We start from the raw sequence: 6,034 nt of genomic DNA, 5'->3' as shown, positions 1-6,034 counted from the left end.
AGAAAAATTAAAATATACTCACATATTATCTATTTATGAAATTATCACATCAACAATTGAATTTAGAATTCACAAACAATTTCTCTTTTCCAAAAATGAATTTGTAAACGAATATTAATTTGTCAATAATTACACTATTACTATCAATTTTTTTTTTATTTAGTAGCATAAACTTATATTTATGAAAGATTAATAAAGTAACAATAAGAAGAGAAAGATGAGATGAGACTAGTAGCAGTGGATGAGTAGTTCCTCTCAATCGAGTTTGGCAAAACAGACAAGGTCATAGGTGAATAGTGGGACATACATGTCTTGTTTAATTTCCACAACCATAATATATATGGGTCATTTCCATGTCATTTCTCCACCACAAATTTTCCCCCTTCATATCTCCACACACACACTACCTCTTCAATCAGCTATATATATATTTATGGTTCATTAGTCTATTATTTAAGTATTCAAACAACAACTTGATACACCTTATTTTCCCATATTTTCATAACTTGTTCACACAGCAAACTTTGAAGTATAAAGAGAATTTATTAATGGCTGCTACTGCTACTGCTACTGCTGGTTCATTTTCAATGAAGGGTTCGAAGGTTCGATCGCTGGGACGATACAGTTCGAAGCAAGTTCGTCAGCAGAGAGCAAGGTTATACATAATATGGAGATGTACTGTTTTACTATTGTGTTGGAATGATTAAAAGTCAGTTCAAGAAGATGAAGATTTGAGAGTTTGTATTGTTTCTAATTGCAATTGTAGGTGCTGCCATGGGAGCTTTGGGGTGTGAAATTATTAACACTCAAAGGTGATGCAGTAGTTTTTTTTACTACAGGGTAGGGTAGGTGAAGGAATATAATTAAGGAGCTAGATGAAGCAGGAGTTTCAGCTTAAACTGTAAATTACAATTAGTATTCAGCCATGTATAGATATAATGATAATTATAATGATAATTTTCAAGTTGAATTTCTTCAATAATATATGCCTTATGTTTCATCCAGAGTGGGTGAGGATCATGTGATGAGAAGTCATCAACATAGACTAGACTAGTGCATATAAATGGTTAAGCCTCAATGGGAATATATGAATAAGGAATGATTACACATTACACATGCTTTGGGGGGCTTGTTTGAGACTATGGAGAAGCTTTTATAGTGGTATGAAACTCTGTTTCGACAAAGGTGAAGAAGAGTTTAAAGGCATGAAATGCCTATGACTTATGTGTCAAGAAATAGATCCAAGTATACTAAGTATATGCCTCTACAAATACAATATAGTATTATAAGACATGACTAGATGGATGAGGTGAAAGGCCCCAAATATCAATGTGAACAAATTCAAAGAGAGAAGAATATATAGTATATGATAACAGATTATGTATTTTATGAGATTTTCCCAAACAACATGGTTTATAAAACCCAGTGTTTTCTTTATTAGAGATATTCTCATTAGAATGTTTCAAGGAAACTCTAATAGCAGAAAAGTGAGCATGACCAAGCCTATAATGCCACAAAGAGCTAGTGTTAGGTTCATTTACTTCAATAATGACATAACAAAAATTAAATTAACAATTTTGCTAACAGTAAAAGAACAATTATGATTGATAGTGCTCAAAAGAGGTCTCCTTGAAGGCCCTACTAGCAAATGTGTAAAGGAATACAAACCAGATGTGTCAAGATAGTCTTCAAGTAAAATGAGCTTAGAAACCTGAAATTTTACATAGCACTTATCATCAATGAATTTAAACACAGCCTTATTATCTTTAGAGAATTTAGACACTTATAACAGGTTTTTTGTTATGCAAGGAACATAAAAAATATCATTAAGAGTTAGAGAAATAGCAGGGTTGTACTTGGAAACCACAAAGGAATACCCTACATAATTAATGGATAAAGTCTGATCATTATCCATACAAACTCTACTTTGACTTGCATAAGGTTTCTTGACATGTAAAGAAATGAGCATGAGGTATAAGGTGATGGGAGGAACCTGAATCAACAAACAAAGCTTGCTTTTCAAGTTCAGCAAATAAGGAATACTCATGTGTAATGGCCATCATGAAAATGGCTTCAACATTTAAGGTGGATGCTTCATGTTTCTTAGTTGTTGCACTTTGAAATTTTGATAAGTTAGACTGAGACCATGTAGGTGTAAATGTTTCATCAAACCTATGCCATCAATCAGCAACATCGTGACCATACTTCCCACACAATTGACAGGTAGTTCAATTACCACGTGAAGAACAACCTATACGAAAACTTCTTCCACGAGTCATATGACTTATACATCGATTACTTGCAAAACTTTCACGTACACCGGTTGTTAGTTGATTTATGTATGCTAAATTCGCAATGATATTTGACATAACTAACTCTTGTCGAAACTTGTCCAATTGAACTACTTGGACATAAATGAAAGCCTAAACAGTATAGAGTGTTAAAGACTCAGAGTTCCCATACATTTACATTACAAACATATTGTATTCCTCTTGTAAACCAGCAAGGATGAAATCAATCTGATATTGATTTGAGATAGCATATCCAACACCTAACAAGGAATTGAAAATAACTTTGATCCTAAGGACATACTTAGTAATGGATTTGTTACCTTTCTTCATTGATATTCAACTCAACTCGAATTTGTCTAACTTGCGCCTTGATATGAGCATTGAAGTATTTATGAATTTTGTCATATACTACAAAAGCATGCTTGCATGATAAAAGCTAGGTAGAATTGATTCCAAGATTGTTGAGAGAAGTCATATGAACACAACTTAATCTTGCACTATCCAAGACTCATACACCTTAAAGACTTTGTCTTCGATTCAATCTTGCTCCATATTGAACTTCTACGGAATTTGAGGATTCACTACTAATTTATGCATTCTTTGAGTGAGGATTACTCCCTTAACTTTTTTATTCCAAAGAAGATAGTTGTTGTCTTGCAGCTTAATTGAAAGTTTTGGACCAAAATGATGTGATGAATTCAAATCAAAGGCACCGGATGTGACTAGCTGTGAGTTTTGAGTTGAACTTTTGATTCTGGTAGCTTGAGAAGGCTCATCCATAGCTGAAATCAAGAGTTGAATCAATGAAGAAGATGAAGTATCAGTTCTTATAACTTGTGAATAGTGTAACTAAAAGTTAGTTATAGTTGAACAAAAGTTAGTTAGAGAGCAGAAACAGATTGAAATAGGTGAATGATGCCATAAAGGAAGATAAATTTTATTGTATTTTCTATTAATAAATTGATTTACACAATGCCATGGTAACTATATCTATATTGGTTTTTACCTGTTGGTATTACCGAACCAATCACAAACTAATGACACGGACAACAAAGATAAAAATACATAATGATTTTGATATTAGTTCACCGTTAACTAGGTTAATCTAGTCCACTAGAGTAATTTTTCCTTCTCATAAGCACTTAATCCACTAATCAATCAGATTATAAATTCAAAGACCAAATATCAATGAATTCTCAAGGCTACTGACTAAACTTAGTCCGTTAAGGAAAAACTTCAATATTAATTGTCAATGACTTCTTGAGACTATAGACTAAACTTAGTCCCTCAAGGAATAACTCAAAGTTACAATACAAAGATATGTGTTTTCAAGAATGCATTTTTGCAAGCAAATACACTCAATGAAATTCAGAGTTTACACTTAAGAAAATATACAAATGAAAATCTCTAAGTGTAGTGAGTGTTACTTTAATCTGCTCGTTGTTGTATATCACTTTAGTATTCCATATTTTTTACAATTCCTGTGTCCTCTTTAAATAGGCGATGAATAATATCATTGGAGGATAGAATTGGAAACTTCATCAATTCCACAATTGTAATAGTTGTACGAGGTTGAGTCGTGAAATATGGAGTACCGTTGGTTGTACATTCCTTAATAATTCCAGCATATTTGTCCTTTAAAGAAACATGTGATTTTGCCGCTTGAATGTACGATTTTCAGAAATATTATTTCATTCATTGTTCTCTACATCATTGGATTCGTATTTGAGATGATTTAAAGTTTGATCAGAGTTTAAAGCCTTAAAGTTTAGACTTTAGAGTCTAGTGAACGCGAGGCTTGAATTTATCATAGTAAGTCTGGATTGTTTGCTTTAGAAGCGTTAACTAGGTTATCCAGAGTTGACTATTAATTTTGTACTTTTTTGTATTTAAAGCTCGGTTAAAAATCTGATGATGTCCAGAGTTCAGAGTCTAGTGATGTTCAGAGTCCAGAGTTTGATGAAGTCTAGATTTCAGAGTCTCTTTATCCAGAGTCCAAAAGTCTGTTTTATCCAGCTTTGTTCAACGTCTGCCTTTTTCAGAGTTTGCTTTATCCAACATATGGCTTGTTCTGAGTGTGCTTTATCCAGCAACTGGCTTGTTCAAAGTCTTCTTTATCTAGCATCTAGCTTGTTCATATTTTGCACACTTAAAAAACTATTAGAGTATAAAATTGTTCTTTATACTTTGTTATCATCAAAACTCAAGGATTGTAGATGTATAACCAAAATTGTTCCAACAATCTCCTTCTTTTTATGATGACAAATACTATAGTTTTGATGAAAAAATCTGAATTAACAAATAATCAACTAAAAGTCAGAGTTAGGTTTGTAAGCTCTCCTGAATTTTAGACCTTCAAAATTTTCTTAGCTTAAGTTCACAGAGTGAGGTTTGCAAGCTCCCCCTGAGTTTAAGATTTAGAATTTTTTTATTTTCAACCAACACAAATAGTCTCATAATTTATCCCACAAAATATTAAAATGTTTTGGATTTATCTTAGGATAAAAATGAATCAAAATCATATCGTTCCTCCCCTTTTGTCATCAGTAAAAAAGATACAGATAAAACGGAAGAATGATAAAGATTATTGAAAAGGAAAAGAAATACTTCATTGATCATTCAAAATTACAAGATGTGGACCGAAGAAAGTACAAATATATGAAATAAGATGGTTCAGAGAAGAATATGGTGGAGATAAAAAGGGAAAAAGACTAAGAAGCAAAGGGTCTAGCTCCATAAGCGATCTTTCTATATTTCTTCCTTTGGCCGTCAGTGCTTTCTGTAAGAACAAGTTTGGTTGTGCATCTACATACCTTTATGTTTTTATGATAACAAAATGTAAAAGAATAATTTTATGCACTAATTGTTTTGTTAAGTGTGCAGAATCTCAAAGGTCATAATAGAAACAAAATGGAAATAGCAAATGCTAATTAAAGCATATTCTGATCAAGGAACTTCAAATGCAAATTATGAATTCAACTTTGATAGTTGAAGACTCTAGAGAAGTTAACTTTGATTTTCAACTCAGAAGAAAGAAAAGCCTAATGGAAAGCAAACTTTAAATCAAATAAAAGTATGAAGCATGGTCTGAACTACATAAAATTATCAAAGCCAGACTCTGAAGAAAGTTATGACGTTTATGAAGTTAATCTGAACGTAGAACGTAGACAAAATCTGAAGAAAGCTGAAAGATGATTATGAAGAGAAGATACATGTTGAACAAAAGGAAGAATTCAAATATTTATTTAAAGCAAGTCAAGCTTCAAGATTATCAAGTCAACGTTTCTAAACAAAAACCATCTAGACAAGCTCTAGTAAAAGCTCTGACTACAAGTTTTTTTAGTCTTAGAACCCAGTACTCCAAGGACTCTAAAGTCTCTCCAAATTCTGAAGACAGGATGAGAACTCTACTCAAGCTTCATCAAATTATATTTGAAGCCTCTGACTAGAAGTTAGTAAGCAAGAGGAAATGGTTCTCTAACAGTCAACGCATCTGATGTGAACAAACTATTAAATGCTTCAGCATTTCTTGTTCACATTCACTTTGGATTATAGTACTTTCAAGCCTCACTTTAAATAGATTGTGTAGTCTACATCATCTAGGCTTTGGACTCTGCTTAAGTTTCACTTCATCTTTTATATGAAGCCTCTGATTATGACGAGTATTATACTTAAGGAAGTACATTCAAAAAGAGATTTCCTTATGAAGACGGATTTTGATCTCTACTCAAGCTTCAATCCAC

General features: G+C 32.4%; 1 long non-coding RNA gene across 1 annotated transcript; it reads left to right on the top strand.

Annotated features, from left to right (window-relative positions):
- The first annotated feature begins 366 nt into the window (after positions 1–366).
- LOC127097182 (uncharacterized) lies at positions 367–970 on the top strand. The gene is made up of 2 exons (XR_007792942.1): positions 367–655; positions 767–970. It is a non-coding gene; the product is annotated as an uncharacterized LOC127097182 (long non-coding RNA).
- Positions 971–6,034: the final 5,064 nt, after the last annotated feature.

Source organism: Lathyrus oleraceus, chromosome 6 (genome assembly GCF_024323335.1).
Source record: "Lathyrus oleraceus cultivar Zhongwan6 chromosome 6, CAAS_Psat_ZW6_1.0, whole genome shotgun sequence".
NCBI lineage: Eukaryota > Viridiplantae > Streptophyta > Magnoliopsida > Fabales > Fabaceae > Lathyrus > Lathyrus oleraceus.
The sequence above is the reverse complement of the archived record's forward strand: the minus strand, read 5'-3'. Positions and strand labels throughout refer to the sequence as shown.